Source organism: Neoarius graeffei, chromosome 9 (genome assembly GCF_027579695.1).
Source record: "Neoarius graeffei isolate fNeoGra1 chromosome 9, fNeoGra1.pri, whole genome shotgun sequence".
Lineage (NCBI taxonomy): Eukaryota > Metazoa > Chordata > Actinopteri > Siluriformes > Ariidae > Neoarius > Neoarius graeffei.
The window spans coordinates 31,429,071-31,448,318 of record NC_083577.1 but is presented as its reverse complement, the minus strand read 5'-3'; positions in this window follow the sequence as shown (position 1 = coordinate 31,448,318).

Below are 19,248 nucleotides of genomic sequence, written 5' to 3'. Positions count from 1 at the left end.
TAGATGCGACCAAACTCTTCCGCGTTTTTCCTGTTTACATAGGTTTATATGACCAGTGACATGAAACAAGTTCAGTTACACAAATTGAAACGTAGCGATTTTCTATGCTATGGAAAGTCCGCACTATAATGACAGGCGTACTAACACCTTCTGCGCGCTTCGGCAGCACATTGATATCTGAGCTCCGTATCAATGCGCTGCCGAAGCGCGCAGAAGGTGTTAGTACGCCTGTCATTATAGTGCGGACTTTCCATAGCATAGAAAATCACTACATTTCAATTTGTGTAACTGAACTTGTTTCATATCACTGGTCATATAAACCTATGTAAACAGGAAAAACGCGGAAGAGTTTGGTCGTATCTAACTACAGCCCCAAAAAATACCGTTGGCCATACTGAGCCTAGCTACATTGCTAACAGGAGTGACAGCGCGTCTGACTGACTGGGAGGTCGCACAAAGCTCGGAGAGGTACGGAGCAGCTCGTCTCAATTCAGATAAGAGCATATTTCATTATGGAAATACGGTGGACTGTTCTTTTAAAATATATAAGCCCCAGGAAAACTTGACTTAGCCCCTGGTCTTTTCAATAGCTAGAAACAGCCCTGGGCTAACTCATGTATGATGAAAAACGCGGTGTCATTCTGAGTTTGGTTTGTAAATCGACAGGAAATTCAGACGTCTTCACTGTTCATTGTTCAAGAGTCTTCTGAACTCTGTTCAATTGTATATCATATTTTCTGTTGAAGTAAAGGCTAAAGGGAATCTTAATACCTCATTTGAATAATTCCATGCTAAAATAACCTTAAGCAAGCTCAAACTAAAGAAGTTTATTTTAGCTTGATGGTGCACTGGGTGTCCAAAATCAAGTCTTTCTTATTATAGGCTGGAGTGGAGCCCAAATTTTATAAGTAATGGAGAGGCCTGTATCTGTACAAATATTTGAATTGGTAATCTGCCACCACCATCTGGCCACCGGCCTGTAGACCACCTTGAATTTACAGGGCTGAAGGGCCAGATACCAATGAGTGATCCATGCATTGGCATCCTTCATGCGGTGGAGCCAATGGAGCGGGGCATAGTTTCAACAGAGGGTAAAAAGGCATCATAGTAGGTAGTACCGGAGAGTGGGGACCACCCACTCGATGGCCAAACACTCCTTCTCTGTGGTACTGTACTTTGACTCTCGTATGGAGAGCTTGCAGCTGATGTACAGCACTGGGTGCACTTCCCCCTCCACCACCTGGGACAAAACAGCCCCCAGCCTTCTGTCCGACATGCTGGTCTGCAAAAGAAAAGGGAGAGAAAAGTCAGGAGAATGCAACAGCGAGCCCTCACACAAAACTGCTTTAATGTGAGTAAAAGCTTGTGAACACAGCTACATCCACTGGATCGGATCTGGTGCCCCCTTTTTAGTGAGATCCGTCAGCGGGCTGGTGATGTCTGATATGTTGGGCATGAACTGCCTGTAATAGTCAGTCAGCCCCAGGAACTGCCTCACCCCCTTTTTGGTTTTAGGTCTTGGGCAGGCTGCAATTGCTGCAGTCTTATCAATTTGGGGATGCACCTGCCCATGACCCAAGTGGAAGCCTGGATACCATATTTCCACCTGACCAATTACACACTTTTTTGGGTTTGCTGTGAGCCCCGTATGCCTCAGCAACCTCAGGACAGCCCTTAGATGTTGTAAATACTGCTGCTAGTCATTACTATAAATAATGATGTCCTCTAAATAGGCAGCAGCATACACATTGTGGGATGGAGGATTTGGTCCATGAGACACTGAAACATCGCTGGGGCCCCAAACAGTCCAAAAAGAATGGTGACAAATTGGTGTAAGCCAAGTGGAGTGGAAAAGGCCATTTTCTCATGGGGTAATGGAGTCATGGCGATCTGCCAATATCCCTTTGTTACATCCAGTGTCAAATAAATGTGAGCCGCGCCTAACCGATCGAACAGTTATTCAATGCGAAACACTGGATGTGCATCAAATTTAGACACTGCATTGACTTTTTTATAGTCCACACAGAACCAGACAGACCTGTCAGTCTTGGAAACCAAGACCACCAGGCTGCTCCAGTCACTGTGTGACTCCTCAATTACTCCTATATCAAGCATAGCCTTGAGTTCATCCCAAACAACATTTTTCTTGTGGTCAGGGAGCTGTTATGTGCAGCTGCACACCACCACCCCTGGGCAAGTCTCTATGTGGTGCTCTATGAGGTCGCTGTGATGCAGCGACCAGGGAGGGATGAGAATACATAGTTTACTCCTGCAACCTGATAACCTGTGCTTTCTGGGATGGTGAGAGGTGGTCTCCACAGGGGACTGGGGTGAATTGGGCCACACCTTTTGGACTTACATTTGGTCACAGCTCTGCCCTCTCAGGAGCTACCATTGCCAGAGTCACAGGAACCTGCTCTCTCCACGGTTTTAGGGGATTGGGGTGGTAAATTTGACATGTGTCACCTCTGTCTGGACACCTGACCTCATAGTCAACTTCCCAAATTCACTGTGTGACCTCAAAGGGCCCTTGCCAATTGGCAAGTAATTTTGAGCTTGACATGGGCAGTAAAATGAACATTTTATCTCCTGGTGCAAATTCCCTTAGCTGTGTCCCTCTGTTGTACAGGTAGGATTGACATTATTGTACCTGTAGCAAATTCTCCTGGGTTATGTCAGTAACTCGGCTGAGAATGCCCTGACTACAAACATGGACACCTCAAACTACAACTCCCAAGCCTCACAGCGCCCTCTGTCTCCCAATTATTGAACTCAGCTGACACTCTTTTCCCTAATCACCGCTCTCCCCATTTAAGCCTCTCACACACACCACTTCAGTGCGAAGTATAATTCTGCTTATTTCAGTACATACCAAGCCTTGTTTCTCTGACTGCCTATCGTTCTCTGACTCTTTTCTTGCCCTTTCTCGTTTTCACCCTTTGTCTCATCTCTACCAAGTTGTTCGCTGATCTCCCAACCCTCGCTAGTCTCCAACCATGATTTCTGTCTCTTGTTTTGGCTTCATTTACAGTTTGTTTCTTGTCTTCTTCTGCACATACATCCGTAAATGCCTGCACTCTTACAGGTTATGTGAATCAGTGCATGGAGTTTTGCTCTCAGGTCAAGAACATACTGAATTTCATTTTTGCTTTGAGAAGGTCCCTCCTCCCAATTTTCTTTAATGATTCTAAGATGCCACAGGGCTTGCACCCATACAGCAATTCAAAAGGGCAAAACCCAGTGGAGGCTTGTGGGACCTCACGCACTGCAAACAACAGAGGGTCTAGCCACCTATCCCAGTTTCTAGCATCCCCATGAACAAACTAATGAATCATATTTTGATTGTTTGATTTAATTGTTTGACCAGCCCATCCAATTGTGGATGGTAAACATGAGTACAAATAAATTTAATCCCCAATAATTTGTACAATTCACATCATGTGCTTGACATAAAAGACGTGCCTTGATCAATCAGGATTTCTTTCAGAATTCTGACTTGGGAGATAATGCAAAAGAGTGCCTGTGCAACACTACATGCAGAGATATTACATAGAAGCACTGCTTCTGGGTATCATGTTGCATAATCCACTCTGACTAACACAAAGCGATGCTCATGTGCAGATCAATCTAATGGCCTGATGAGATCCATGCCAATTCTTTTGAAGGAGATCTCAATTCATGGTAATGGGTGCAATGGTGCTTTTGGCATAGCTGCTGAATTTACAAGCTGGCATTTGTGACAAGCCACACACCACCCGCAGACATCGGCAGGAATCCCTGGCCAGTAGAAACAAGCCATGAGACAATTTAGTTTTGTCCTGACCCAAGTACCTAGCCATATGATTATGATGAGCCACATGGAATAAAAGTTCCCTACAGTGCTTCAGGACCAACAACTATATTGTCTCTTTTTTAGTCTGAGCATCCTGCATCACTTGGTATAGCCTATCCTTAATAATACAAAAATATGGAAAGGAAAGTACACCATTAGTCTGGAGTTTTTGGCTATCAGTTGCTTTCACTTGGTCAAAAGCATGCCTCAGAGACACGTCACACATCTGTTCCAATGGGGAATTCCCTGAGGGATTTCACAGAGAGAGAGAGGAAGGGCAGGACCCTCCTCACTCTCTGTGTCATCATGACACAGAGCTGATGTGGATGGACCTGGTACCGCCTCCCCAGTCAGTGTTGTGGTGGGATTCCCCCATGACATGCTAATGCCAGACCCATCCACAACTAACTGTTTTATTAATGTTTTAAACCCCGGCCAGTCTGTCCCCAGGATAAGTGGATGGGTGAGGCCTGGGCTAACCACAGCCTTCATACTATGCTTTTCTCCCCAGAAATGAATAGTGATGGGCATTAGCAGATATTTGTGAACATCCCTGTGTGCACACATCACCTTCAACAATCATGCATTTCCCAGTGTCCTGCAATGAATCAGTTTTTGATGCATTGAGGTCTGATTACAACCCAAATCCACTAAAGCCTGATGTGTAACCTCTTGAATACTCACAAAGATTTGGTATATTTATGCTCAATCGTGGGAAGCACACAGCGCATCCAGAATGCAAATCAGAATCCCCACCCCTTTGTGGAAGTACTGATCCTGGGAAATCCTAGCATTTCTGTTGTGCCAGCAGGCCTGCCCCAGACTTTCTCCCGATTTTGGTGGGCATGGATGGGTTCATCTGTGGAGAGAGAGGAGGGTTGAGGCAGCACAGACATGGGAGGAGAAAGGGATGGGGAGACACAAGGACAGATACGAGTGCAGGGAGCAGGTATCGGGAGAATTGACCCCTGTTTCCATGGGGCTGGTGTCAGGGAGGGGTGGAGAGAGGGGTAGGGAGGGGGGGAAGTGAGTGAGAGAGAGGAAGAGAAACTGCAGGACTGCCTGCTCCCAGAAATGTCATCAGGTATTTTTCTGCCAGTCAGACCCCCTCCTCCAGTGACGCCGCATGGTGACAATGGATCCACTTTGAGGTCTCACTTGGCAGTTGGGCAACAAGATGTCCCCCACATTGCACTCGCCTGCCAGCAGCCACCATTGGCAAGCATCTCAGAGCTGCTGTGTGATGGCAAATGGATAGCCAACTTCACTGTAGACCAGCACATGGAACCACTGGCGATGTTCTTTGGGGCTACAGCTAACCCATTGCAGTATAGCCCACTTCAGGTCCAAGTAATCCAGCATACAGGTGACTGGAAGCTGCTGAGCTGCAAGCTGTGCGTCTCCTGACAGGAGCTGCAAAAGATGAGCCATCCACTGTGAGTCTGGCCACAAGTTTGCCTCTGCGATGTGCTCAAACAGCTTGAGGAAGGTTTCTGGCTTGTCCTCCAGCCCCATCTTGAGCAGCTGAACAGGAATGCTGGCTGCAGGAGTGACCACTGGAGCACCCGCTTACTGGACCAAGCTCCGCACCACCTGCTGGTCCTTGGCCTGGATCTCATACAGGGCCTAGAATCACTGCTCCTGCTTGATGAACAGTGTGAGCAACTCTTGGTGCTGGCACTGAAGGCTGATGGTGAGGGCCTGGAGGAGCTCCCTGACTCATTTGGACTCCAGAATGGCATTTGTTCCTCAAGCCCCACATTTCAGCACCAATGTAACAGTTCTCTCAGGTGGGATAATGAGGAACTTGAGACAGGTGCTACAATCCAAGGTGCACTTTTATTTTTAATGTTCACTTTTCAGTGACTGGCAGCACATTAGTGTAGTGGTTAGCACTGTTGCCTCACAGCAAGAAGGTCCTGGGTTCGAGCTCAGTAGCCAATAGGGGCCTTTCTGTGTGGAGTTTGCATGTTTGCCCCGTGTCCGTGTGGGCTTCCTCTGGGTGCTCCAGTTTCCCCCACAATCCAAAGACATGCAGGTTAGGCTTATTGGTGGCTCTAAATTGACCATAGATGTGAATGTGGGTGTGAATGGTTGTGTATATGTGTCAGCCCTGTGATGACCTGGTGACTTGTCCAGGGTGTACCTTGCCTTTTGCCCATAGTCAGCTGGGATAGGCTCCCGCTTGCCCGTGACTCTGCACAGGATAAGCGGTTATGGATAATGGATGGATGTACTTTTCAGTGACTACTATTTCTACACACCCACACACAGGTTGCAGGACACATCTCTCTCTCTCTCTCTCTCTCTCTCTCTCTCATTACTGGCCATCTGAAAGACACACAGAGACACGTTAATTAGACACAGGTGTAACTCATGACATGTTACCTGCTGGTTCAACCTGACTCCTTGCTGTTCACAGCCAATGCTCAACTACACCCTTGCTGCCAAAAGTCTTGTTTAAATGTGAACAAATGTTCATTTGATTGGACATTTTCCTTTTCATATGATTTGAGTTGAGCAGGGATGGCTTTGCTGATCTTCATTGTTAAAGAAATTAAAGGCAAAACGTTGAGGATTTTTTTTTAAATCAAACATGCAATAATTTCATAGGAAATATGTTGTAATTTTTTTAAAATGTGTGTCAGGGAGTGGTAGGAGGCAGATGTATGTGCAGAAGTAGTTTATTAAGAACAGAGTGACAACAGGGAGACAAATTCAATTCGGCAGGCAATATCATAGACGAGGAACAAGACGAGTATATCAGGGAGAGACAAAATGGAAACAAGGAACAGGATTCAGAAAATCAGGAAATCAATCACGGAAATATAACACTCTAAAAAATAAATGACCTTATTTACGCAAAAAAATTGTGGCAACAATTTCCACGTAATTTTCTTATGTAAATCTTACGTTTGTTTTCCAAATATCCTTTACTATAATATTTTATGTAAAGCTTACGAATGTTTTACATACATTTTTCTAGCTTTCTGAATGTTAATGAATCCTTTAAAATTATGTTTTTTCTACTAATCTTTCCCTGTTCTCAAACCTAACATGCTTCAAATTTTTTCAACATGAATTTATAATAACAATACAGTAATGTAATAACATGACACCATTCAATTTACATAACAGCTGGTTTAATTAAGAAATTGTTGTGTGCATCACATTTTATCAAACATCACCTTTTATCAAAACATCACGCCCACAACTGGGCAAGTTACAAAGATTTATCTCTAGGTATGAAGGTAAAAACAATGAGAATGGAAAACAAAAGAAAAAAAAAGCCTAGTGTGCAACACCATGAGATGCAAAAAGAATCCTAATTCTCATCTCATTATCTCTAGCCGCTTTATCCTTCTACAGGGTCGCAGGCAAGCTGGAGCCTATCCCAGCTGACTACGGGCGAAAGGCGGGGTACACCCTGGACAAGTCGCCAGGTCATCACAGGGCTGACACATAGACACAGACAACCATTCACACTCACACCTATGGTCAATTTAGAGTCACCAGTTAACCTAACCTGCATGTCTTTGGACTGTGGGGGAAACCGGAGCACCCGGAGGAAACCCACGAGGACACGGGGAGAACATGCAAACTCCACACAGAAAGGCCCTCGCCGGCCCCGGGGCTCGAACCCAGAACCTTCTTGCTGTGAGGCGACAGCGCTAACCACTACACCACCGTGCCGCCCCAGAATCCTAATTATATTAGTAATTTGCTTTTTAGTGTTTGTACTTAGTTCCTCTTTGGGTCAAGCTCAAGAAAGTCCCATGAGCAGTATACATGCCTTTTGTTTCCACATTTAGTGAGCACTTCAGTTCCATCGATTACCAGTGGAACATCCACTAGATTGCAATTAAACTTTGTTTATAAAAATTTGAAACTAACATTTCAGTAGTCTTCCAGTAACGCATAATGTTTCCAAACTACCTTCCATGGGCTCCACCAAACTGCACCATGAAATTTACATAACTGGTTTAATTAAGTATTTACAGAACTGTACTGTGTGCAACTGTATCAAACATATTTTATCAAAACATCACGCCCACAACTGGGCAAGTTACAAAGATTTGTAACATTTTTTCTAGTTATAAAGGTAACAATGAGAATGGAAACATGTTCATGAGAACAAGAGAAGAAAATAAAGGCTTAGTGTTTGTGCGACACCCTGCAATACAAGAAGAATCCTATTTTGCCAGTAATTTGGTTTTTAGTGTTTGCACTTTGTTCAGAAGCCTCTTTGGGTCAAGCTCAAGAATTACCTTCTGAAAAAAATCAAAGGTGTTTTTCAGTTGATGTGGGTACTCAAGGTTCAAGGCATATATCAGTCCCATCAGCAGTATACAGGCCTTTGTTTTGCTTCCACACTTAGTGAGCACTTCAGCACCATCGATTGCCAGTACAACATCCACTGGATCATCTTGGGTGTAGACCAGAAGGATCTTCACGGTTTGAGACTGGCTGCTTCAGTCATTCTCCTTGATTAAAGAAAAACACAACAGCACATTAACAAAGTAGACACTCCACTATGGTACTCTGGAAATCCAGAGTTCTCGTGAGAGCACAGTTTGAATTTGCTCTGCAAGTCACTCTTGCAGTAACTAATGATGCTCATTTCTCATGCCGCCAGAATCAAGCTGCACCAATCACGCCAGTGTATGCAAATTTGAGTTGGGCCATTTTCATTAATCATAGCCAGACCTTAAATCTTTCTGGATTTGGGTCTGGATTTCCGTGTTAAAGGGGAACACCGGCACGTCCCAATCTATATTTCAGTGGAAGCAGTAGTCAAGTACAACGAGCTGACAAAGAATGAACCGAAATGATGCAACCTGAACGGAGTTATGGTGCTTTTAGTGAAGCAGCAAAATAGTGTAGCAAACAGGGCAAGCTTCGAATGTAAAAGCTATGTAAACTACTTGCCCTGATTGCTACGCTATTTTGCTGCCTCGCTAAGACTGCTATAACTCCATTCCGGTTGCATCATTTCGGTTCATATTTTGTCAACTCGTTGTACTCGACCACTGCTTCCACTGGAATGTAGGTTCGGACGTGCCGGCGTTCCCCTTTAAAACCTTGGTAAGATAATTGACATGTTACATTTGGCACTAAACCATGTACTTGGAATACCACCTACATTTTTTTTCCTGACAGCATCAAATACCCAGAGAACTGTTCAGACAAGATGGAAGGAATGACAAATATGTCAACACAAATGACCATTACAAATGGGTATACCTGGCACTTGAGAAACAGGTCATCGTTGCTTTCTCCAAAGTATTCTATGAGGCTGCAGATGACTGCGTCTCTTTGATGTTCGATACCATGGACCTGTTAGGAGACACATTTATACATGGCATTTATACATTGATACATTCCTTTTATTACTGTTGTAGGAGTATTTTTATTTTTGATGCAGGTTATGTAGGCTTACTTATGTCACTTTAGAGATGTATTTGCTAAAAATCTATAAACACTTATAAAAACTTTCACTGTTAGTATGGACCTGTTAGGAGACACATTTACACATGGCAAAATAAAACATAACAGTCAAAAGTTTGGACAGACCTAACACTCAAGGTTATGCAGTGAACAAACAAAACAGAGCAAATTGTTTTATATGTTAGGCCCCTCAAGCAGTCAACATTTGCTGTGATTTCTAGACATGTTGAACACTTGTTGGCAACTTTTTAAATTCATGTCAATTGAAAAGCATTCTAGATGACCACCTCAAAAAAATGGTTATGATGACTTTTATTCTACAATGTCAGAAAAAGAAAAGACTCATTGCGATGAGTACCTGGCACAGAGTATCCAAGATCGGCTGGATCTTGGTTCCAGCCACTCCTCCCTTGCTTCTCATCACGCTGAGAAGCTGTGGAGTGTAACTATCAAGTTTGTCCAGGAACGTTGACTCAAGTGGAATGGCTGTAATTCTTCTGAACTCCTTTTTAACCTAAAATTACAAAAAAGCACAGTGCTCCGCAATAAATCATTTTAGAATTTGTGCATGGATTGATAACAATAAACACAAACTGAAATGGAAACAAGATATTACAGATTGAGCTATCTTACTTGATCCTCTTGGAACAAGGCAGGCCATCTCTCTATAAAATCCTGGACAGAGGGACCATCATGGACAACTTCAAGCCTACGAACTGCAAATGTCTTGTCCATTTTTGCAGCAATGGCCCTTTCATTATGCTTTTTCTTCACTTCATAAAGCAAGTCGAGTCTTTCTTTTTCCAAACTCTCCTGTGTTTCTCCCACTGGATAAGGAGGAAGATAATTTACTTCTGCCCTTCTTGGTCGTTTTATGTTTTTTGCCGGGGGATGGTTTGCTGAACCTTTCCTTTTTAAAAAATTCACTTCAATTTCCGGGCAGGATACTTTGCGACTTTTCAGTATCCTACGGAAATTGCTCATCCTTGTTTTCAGACTTTGTTGCCAGCCATACATCCCTGAAAAGGACCCAGGCTCCTTGAGACATGGAAACTTCTCCACAAGCGCTTGCACAACTTGTAGTATGTGGTCATCCTTGGGATAAGCTGTATAATGGAAGATTGCATCAGACAAAGTGTGCCTAATAGCTGCCTTCCCCCTTGTGTCATTGAATAGCGTACCATTCATATGGTAAAGTTTGTTTGCCTCTTGCAGAATCAACTCCACATCGCGTGAAAACTTGGGTATCTCAAAGTGTAGGGGCCAAGGTTCCAATCGGCAAGAATTTGGAAGGATCTCTGTGTCTCTTGAGCTACTGCTCAAGGTGTCATCTGCACTATGTTGTGCCTCAGAATTTGAAGTATCTTGTGATGATCTTGGAGTAGATGTCATCGGCTCAGATTCAGCTATAGGGCTGAAGGTAAGGGTGACTGTGGACTCCACTTGGACAATTTTGATTGTGCTCTTGTCATTTATATCTGCAGTTGAGGTAAGTGTGAAATATTCATTGCCAAAATCTTTATCCTCATACATTACAGAAAAATCCCCATCAGGTTGGAATGTCTCCAGGATTATTGCGCGAAGTGCTTCTACGGTTTCAGGAATGCCAGAGGGAAGGATAAGCTTCCTCACATCACCGTTTTTAATCACCACTCTTAATTGGGCTGGCGGAGACATTCCTGCTGGTCTGGATGCACTCAGCTGTGATGGGGGAAAAATAATAATTTGTTAATGACTGAAATAGACTACAGAATTGTTCATAGAGTTGGAGTTTAAAGGAACAGTATGTAAGTTTGTGGCCAAAACTGGCACTGCAATCACATTCAAAATACTACAGAACATAGTACCCTCTCCTCCTCCTCCCAAACAAGATTTTGCCAGCTAGACCTAGGATCCTAAAATCAGACTGGTGGAGGGTGGCGCAACAGGCCAAAACACATAATATACACATAGTAAACATATAATGACAACGTCAACAAGTTGAGGGCTGCAAATTCACTTTTGTAATGTAAATTTTATGATTAATTTATATTTTTTACATACGGTTCCTTTAATAATGAAATAAATCTCCCTTCAATCTCCCTTCAATCTTCCCTTTAGAATTTCTCAGACATTAGTATTCTTGTTAATTTACCACTTTTTTCACCTTTAGTCTTACCTAACAGGGCCACACGCACACACGCACGCACACACTCTGCAACAAAATAAAATAATGTCTCTCTTTTGAAAAAAAAAATACAACTCGTTGCAGGCCTGAGTCGTTGCTTGGGAGCGTGGAGACCTAAAACAAAATGGCCGCTTCACTTGTACAACGCAAGCAAAAGAAAAATAGCAGTGCACTGATCAATAGTTACTCACAAGTCTTGGAGAGGATAAAGGGCAAAAGAGGGCTGAAACTGGCTAGAAGATGAGCGAGGGGATAACGATGATACCGGGGGTACTGGCAACCCAGTTCACTACGGCAAACTTGGCGCGAAGCACATCTACCCATCCAAAAGGGTCCAAGGATGACTTCCTGGTCCACAGTCTGATAGATGTACAACAGCATTTCTTTAAGTCACTTAGACCTAACACAAACTATTAACTCATCATATCATGCCGGGCTTTACACAAGTCATCATGCTAACACACATTAACCACAACAGGAAACAGTATTTGCTACCAAGTGAATAACGTGTTAATAGGCTAGCGTGCTAATGCACTAACGGCAATTAGCATTATCTCTATTAACAACATGGATCAAAATGAAACATTACACAATATACACAAAGGTTAGTTTTACCTTCGGCAAGAGATATGATGTCTGATACAGCTTGATGAGACTCTGCATCCATCCACGTATAAACACCACACACTGCCACCACGTTTCCACTGTCTTCCACAGCTTGTCTGTTAACCTCTGACTGAGCCCTGTTATTCACAGTACAGGGTTTCCTCTATATCCCGCCTCTATGCACCTCTTACTGGCCAATTAACGAATAAACAACCAGTGTGATTGAATAAACCCAAGATTGTCAACCTTATTCCCTACAAGGCTAGGTTGTACCTAACACGCTTTCTATGTGCATATCAAACAAACTTTCTCCAATAACCTGAATTACATCAAACAATATAACAAAGATGAATCAATCTGCCTATAATGATTTTAATTATTTAACTGTATTTAACTGCTTTACTGAACTTGTTTTTTTTTAATCAGAGTGACTTTTTAAACATTAAAGCTTATTTAATTATTTACACATTTCTTTGTGACATGGAAGTTTGGGCTTCCATGCTTAGACTGCTGCCTCCGCGACCCGGTCCCGGATAAGCGGAAGAAGACGAGATGAGACGAGACATTTCTTTGTCTCCGTCTTAACTGAAATCTTTTAAGACCGGGCTACACTACGTTGGACCCATAAGTTGATACCTTTAAGCTTTAACATGTTGGAAACCTTACCTTATAGTGAAGATGAGATGAGTCGCAATCAGGTCGCAATCAATGAGCCTTGAGCACGTCGTCACCGGATGATTCGGTGACAGCTCTTGCTCTTTGGCTTCAATTCTCTCGATTCAGTCAGAGAACTTGAGTGCTGGGCCTAACGTTAGTTCATGCCAAATGCACATGTCTACTGATTACATATAAATTTAGGATACATTTCACCGGATACTTAACATTCTGCATATAACTTGCAAGGAATTTAATGATAAATAACGTGTGTCATTCCAAGTATGTTTTACATAATAAAATTAGGCAACTGAGTGTAGTTTATGTAATATTATAGTGAAGCTGACAGAATGTTGTAATTTTATGTATACTATACACATTTAACTATAGCTTATTTACAACACCCCAAAGTCATTTTTTACAGTGAAGGCTCGGTAACGTGTACTAACGTAGTGTAATACTTCACACTGAGCATGCGTTTAAACGGTCTTTATATAGGTGCTCAGATTGTGCCTTAATCCCATGCAGGTGTGCATGATTCATGCCACATGTGCAAGAGTCCACTTGGTGCATGCTCAGTCTGGAGCACACCTGAGAGTTGAACTGGTGCATGCACCAAGGTGCGCAGGACTGACAGACCTCCCCCAAGAGCTCCCTCCGGGAGCAAAAATCCATCCTTCCTGGCCCTGGGGATGAGGGCCTGATGCTGGGTGGCATGCCCTCAGCACATTGCTCTGAGCCAATGTGGCACTGGATACTTGGCTCAGGTGGGGGTTTGGGATCAGGCTCAGGACAGGACTAGGACTCTGGACTGGAAATGGGCTCAAGCTCTGGAGATGACTCAGACTCTGGGCTGGAAGTGGGCTCAAGCTCTGGACTTAACTTAGACTCTGGGCTGGAAGTGGGCTCAAGCTCTGGACTTAACTTGGACTCTGGGCTGGAAGTGGGCTTGAGCTCTGGACTTGACTTGGACTCTGAACTCAAAGTGGGCTCAAGCTCTGGAGATGACTTGGACTCTGGCGTTGGCTTGAGCTCTGAACATGACTTGGACTTTGGACTGGGCTCAGGCTTGAGCTCTGAACATGACTTGGACTCTGGTGTGGGCTCAAGCTCTGAACATGGCTTGGACTCTGGACTGAACTTGGACTTGAGCTCTGAACATGGCTTGGACTCAGGACTAGGGACAATGATGTCTTCATAGCCAGGTGGCAGCAGGATGACGATGTCTGCATAGCTTGGCGGTGGTGGGATGATGATGTCTTCATAGCCAGCTGAGGCAGAGGCCATGCCGTCATCCTCTGGTACTAGTTATGGAACTGCCTCAGGTTCTGGTACTGGCTCTTGTGCTATAGCTGACACTGGCACTGGCTCCAACTCTGGCACTGGCATTGGCTCCAACTCTGGCACTGGCTCTGGAGCTGACACTGGCTCTGGCTCTGACTCAGGTGCTGGCACTGGCTCCGACTTGGGCACTGGCTCTGGTTCAGGCACTGGCTCTGGCTCTGATGCAAGATCTGGCTCTTGTACTAGCTCTGGCTCTGGCTTGTGCTCTGGTTCAGGTGCTGGCTCTGTCTCTGACACAGGCTCTGGCTCTTGCACTAGCTCTGGTTCTGGTTCAGGTGCTGGCTCTGATGCAGGCTGTGGCTCTTATACTGGTTCTAGCTCTGGCTCTGGTTCAGGTGCAGGTGGTGGTTCAGGTGCTGGCTCTGAGATTGACTGAGGAACAGGCTGTGAGACACTCTGGAACAATGGCCTCTAGGAGGAACTCTGGAGCAACTGTCTCCTCTGCTGTCTCTGTGTTGGCCACTGGAGGGAGCTCTGGAGCATTGGCCTCCTGTGTTGCCACTGCATTGGCCTCAGGCATGATAGCCCCCTCCCAAAAAAATTCATGGGGGTCCTCCTTTTCTAAAGATTCATAGATGACCCAGAGCATGTCTAGAAAAGTCCTTGAGCTCTGAAGACACGGGTGCTCTACTCAGATGAGGTAATCAGCCCATCAGCGTGCTTGCCCAGTAAGCAAAGTGAGCATGAAGCTTACCCAGATAGGTTCTGGTGGCTTGGGTTCTTTGAGGTCTGCATAGAAAATGTCACACTGCAAGCTGAATCCCATAGGATGATATAGTCCATCGTAGGGTGCCAAACAGTCCATTCCAAAATGCTACCGGAAATAAAAGGCTAGGGGCTGAGACAAGGAAACCCAGAAGCAGTGTGGAATGGCTAACTGGAATATTTCTGCTACATACATTGTTTGGTGAAGTATTCTGTCAGGGAGTGGTAGGAGGCAGATGGATGTGCAGAAGTAGTTTATTAAGAAAAGAGTGACAACACAGGCAGACAATCCAAATCAGCAGGCAATATTATAAATGAGAAATGAGCAAAGGGTTGGGGGAGGCATAAACAGAGTATATCAGGCAGAGACAAAATGGAAACAAGGAACAGGAATAGGATTCAGAAAACCAGGAAATCAACCACGGAAATATAAGGCTCGGTAATGCATACTCATGTAGCGTAATACTTCACACTGAGCATGTGTTTAAACAGTCTTTATATAGGTGCTTTGATTGTGCCTTAATCCCATGCAGGTGTACATGATTAATGGTGTGCATGTGAGAGTCCGCTCGGCGCATGTGCAGTCCGGAGAATGCCCGAGAGTTGAACTGGTCACATGTGCCAAGGCATTCAGGACTGACAATGTGACAATAAATTATACTTTACTGTTGGCACTGCTTCAGGTTTGGCTCCATCATAATGTATTCATTCTTTATGTAAAACAATATTATTAAAGCAAAACTTTTTATGAACTAAATTAGCTGTCTTAGTTTTGTAATTTAAATTGCAGTGCATAATACTGCAAAATGTAATTATTGATCACAGCAGGCAAAACATAGAATGTGTGGTGGAAAAAATAATTAACACACTGAAACCTGAAACCACAGAAGAAATAGGTCTGTGGGTCATCACAGAAGAAATGCTCCAGGTCATCTGTTTGGCACCCTACGATGGAATATATCATCCGATGGGATTCAGCTTGCAGTGTGACATTTTCTATGCAGACCTCAATCAGATTCAATCTTGCAAGATAGGTCTCTCACTAGAAAAGAGATAATGTTTCTTCAGTGAAGAGCACATCTCATCTCTTTTGTGCTCTCTTTATAGCCTGAATATGTGAAAACCTTGAAGTTTGAGTGCATGCAAACATTATCTAACAGATACCAAATGAATACAACCAGTCTCCTCATGTACACACACACACACACACACACACACACACACACACACACACACACACACAAAGACAAACATTTTTTCTGCTTAGATGGTTGAAATTAAACATTTAACTTTGATGTTTAGAATCTTCTTAAACACTTAAAATTTTCCATTACAGAATGTAAGTGAATTATGGAATCTCTTGCTAGCTCACATTAATTGGTTAACTTGATCTTGGTGCAGGATTTGATGCCATAGATCACAATATACTTCTAGACAGTCTAAGCAGTTTGGTTGAAATCAGCTCTTTTCTAACTGGTCATAATCAGTTAATGGTGACTTCTCTATTCATTCACAGCTAAATTTGGGTCTGTCACAAGACTTTCTTTGAGGTCCATTGGTATTTTTCCTATATATGCTCTCTCAGTACAATTAGTCACAAACATTGCGGCATCCACTGCTATGCTGATGACACAAAGCAGTATGTTTCAGCAAAGCCAGATGATGGACAGTAACTCTTCATGGCCTTTTATTAATGTTATGTGTCACAGTGAGAGGCTGTTATTGAATTCAGTCTCTCATTTAAAACTGTAGATAATATGATTATGACAGTCTTTTCTGTTTCAAAGTCTGATATGTATCTCTTATACATAAGAAAAAAAGAAAGTTCATGCATTTGTTACCTTTAGACTCAATTATTGTAATGCTTTCCTGTCTTGATGTTCCAACCACAATCCTTACTAGAAGTAAAGTTTGATTATCACTGCTATTTTATCCACACTACCATGGCTCCCACTGATTATAAAATGCTACTAATGATCTATAAAGCACTAAGTTTAAACCACTCACCGAATGAACATTTGGTCTGTTATGATATTATGATTGTAATAAGCAGAGTAGTTATAGCTATGTAATAGCTAGCATAACACCATTAAATTAATCTGCTAGTTTACTGCAATAAGTAGTTAGTATGGTCTAATCACTTGATATCATACCATAAAGTGGCTAGTAAGCATGCTAGCTATTTAAGACATTCCTTTTAAAAGTTTGCATACTGTAGGTGGTAAGTCATCCATCTATCCATCGTTTATTCATAACTGCTTATCCTGTGCAGGGTCGCGGGCAAGCTGGAGCCTATCCCAGCTGACTATGGGCGAGAGGTGGGGTACACCCTGGACAAGTCACCAAATCATCACAGGGCTGACACATAGAGATGAACAACCATTCACACTCACATTCACACCTACACTCAATTTAGATCCACCAGTTAACCTAACCTGCATGTCTTTGGACTGTGGGGCAAACAAGAACACCTGGAGGAAACCCATGCAGACATGGGAAGAACATGCAAATTCCACACAGAAAGGCCCCCATCAGCCACTGGGCTCAAACCCAGGATCTTCTTGCTGTGAGGTGACAGTGCTAACCACTACAGGTGGTAAGTCAGTGCTATGACAATTTACTAATGCTTATGCATGTTTTGTTCATCAGGGTATCTGTGTTGTTTAAGGCTTAATGGTAAACAGTGTTGGATCTGTACATTGTAAAATAATGCAGATGAAATCATACACTTCTTCTGATGTGCCATTGTTGGATCAGCTGCTGTCCTCCTACTTTTCCAAGTTAGATACATACTATAAGGGGTAGTTATAGCTAACAACATTTGAGTAATGAATCATTTAATGAATGCTTCCTCCTTAGACAAAATATCTGGATCCTGTTTGCCGAGCCAAGAATACAGCCAGCTGCATGTTGCTGTAAAAGCTAAATAAATAGGTTCGCCAGCCTCATGTGATATCGTGACGAACAACATCCTCCCTCTGTGGAATCTAAGGGGAGGATTAGGAGATTGTCCTCCCTAACTGTGGAAATCCTCTGAAGGGAAGTAAATATAGTTGCTGAACTCTGCACTCTTCCTCTGGAAGGGTGGAGGTGGATGTCACTTTTCCTCTGGCATGGCACATCCTCAGAGTGTTATCATATAAAGTCTTGGAAACAAAACTTAAGGTCAATTATGATGGGGTCAATTATGATGTCTGTGATGACATGCATTGGTACAAACTGGAAAAAAAAATTACATATACTAGATTAAAAATAGCCATATTTTGCAAGTTAGTCTATTACACTATACAAAATAAGAAAATCATTGAAAAAGATATAAGAAAAGAATAACTTACAGGGTCTAGCTCACCCTTCCAGAATCCCAAAAAATATTTGTTGTTTTGTTTTACATATGGGTCATTGCATTTTGAAAGCATAGAGTCATAAATTGTAATGCTACATACTGTATGTTTCTTCTCATGTCTGGAATTACTGTTTCTGTCATTTGTGCCTGTATCTCTGACCACTATTGACATATGGTGCAGCAAAACCTCTGCAAATTCACTGTTAATGGTCCCATTGAAACCCATCTCAAACTTTTTCTTCATCCATATGTCATATGTGGAAGTATTGAACACAATATGCCTGATATTTTCTTTCCTTCATGGCATCCCATGAGATGACAGAGGCGACAATGGAATGGATCTTTTGAAAGAATTTAAAATATAACTACTTTGACAAAATGTTTTCAATTTCACATTACAATTTATGATGTGTGGCCAAGGATATTGCTGCATTGTTGCGGATTGTTTTATAGACGTCTCACAGTGGAATATCGATGGTATCGCAAATGATGACTCACTACTTAGGCTTCTGGGAAGGGTGTGCTGGAACCTTTAAAAGAAAAGATAAAATAATAAGAACAAATCTATCTACAACTGTGGCTAAAACTTTGTCAAACAAGTATGATTTAGATTGAGTCAGAATATTTCAGATTCATGAAGTTAGTTCCTTAAAAATGGCACTCTAAAGGCAAAAGCTCAACCACCTGCTGAGCTTTTTTTTTTTTAATTCTTGTAATAGGAAACAAGCTAGAGTCACAAGAGTCTAAATTGCATGGTAGGCAGTACTCAAGTAAGTCAGATTTGCAATCAATGCAATGTGTTATAGTAATATTTAGAAAAATCAGGTCAGTTCTTGCATCAGCATTCGGAACCAGCTGTAACTTATTACAACAGAACACCGCATTAGTCATGCACTGCAGTAATCACGTTGTAAATTTATTGATGTTGCAGATAAGTTTCTCATAATCTGAGAATGTGACCACATTCAAATTTATATGTTTTCCAAAATCAGTTTTTTTAGAAATAAATGGGATATTAGATAGGTGTTTCATAGACTAGTGGACTAGATGATTGATATGTTAACTAGTTGCCACTGTGGGGAATTGTTGACTAGTTCGGGTGGTAGGAAAAACAAAACAAAACAGCGAGTTGTGTACTTTGTTGGTTTG